Raw genomic sequence first — 1041 nt, 5'->3', positions numbered from 1 at the left:
GCCGATATTTTCAAATATCGCGATATTTTGCCGATATTTTCCGATATTTGCCGATACGCTTTTGAAAATATCGTGATATTTTCAAAACAGAAAAATATCGCGATATTTTCTCGGCGATATATCGTTTTGCCGAAAATATCGCGATATTTCCGAATATCGCCGATATTATCAACAGTGGTTAGACTAGTTAATAAATGAAGAGCTTATATCTTTCTTGTGCTTAACGTTATATGATGATTTTTGGATGGACGCTACTTATGTTTTGTTGTGTGTTGCTTGGATGCAGATTCTGGATTCTCATATTCCTCCAGTGCAGCAACGTGTCCCCAAGTAGAGCCAGATGTTGACCACTACGTGTCAACGACCCATAGCATTACACCCCCTTTTTCGCAAAAGGGATAGCGCCTAATCGACGTGTTCCTGCCATCCAGCTATCATCGTCAGCCTGAGGATCATCTTATAATGTAAACCCAGTTTGAATGTGTATAATGTAAATAATCGCAGCAGATCCGTGTGGTGTATGTAATCACCTAGGTAAACCTAGTTTTCTGGAAACGATCTACATTTCAGTAGGTTTTTTGTCTCACCGATCCATTCTAGGATGGTTGGCAAAGTTTTCCTTCAGCCTACCCCAAAGCCGGAATGGATTTTGTCACTGCAATCTTAGCGGAGTCCTAGTGTTCTAGATCGAGTCTATGTAAAAGTGATTTGGGAATATTCTTAACTATTTGGTTAGGTTATTTTATTACAAATTGCTTGATCTGCTAGATTATATGTGTTGCAGAACTGGGTAGTCTGTGAGGGTCTTTTGCAAATGGGTTTTCCCCCTTTAGATGTAAAAATGTAAAAAATCATGATGTGAAGTGTCTTGAAGGTTAGAAAAATAATTTATCCCCTCATAGGTCCTAAGTCCTAGGTAAATTTAAGTTTTCCAGAGGTAAAATTCATGGATCTGTTAAAAAATTAAGTCTTAACAGGTCCAGGGACTAAGGTTAATTGATTATTTTGCTAAATTTTATGCCTTGGGTCCCTGGGGTGAAG

The sequence above is a fragment of the Pinus tabuliformis genome, chromosome 3_1 (genome assembly GCF_031772625.1).
Source record: "Pinus tabuliformis cultivar Carrire ecotype Pingquan chromosome 3_1, CPIR1, whole genome shotgun sequence".
Lineage (NCBI taxonomy): Eukaryota > Viridiplantae > Streptophyta > Pinopsida > Pinales > Pinaceae > Pinus > Pinus tabuliformis.
The sequence above is the reverse complement of the archived record's forward strand: the minus strand, read 5'-3'. Positions refer to the sequence as shown.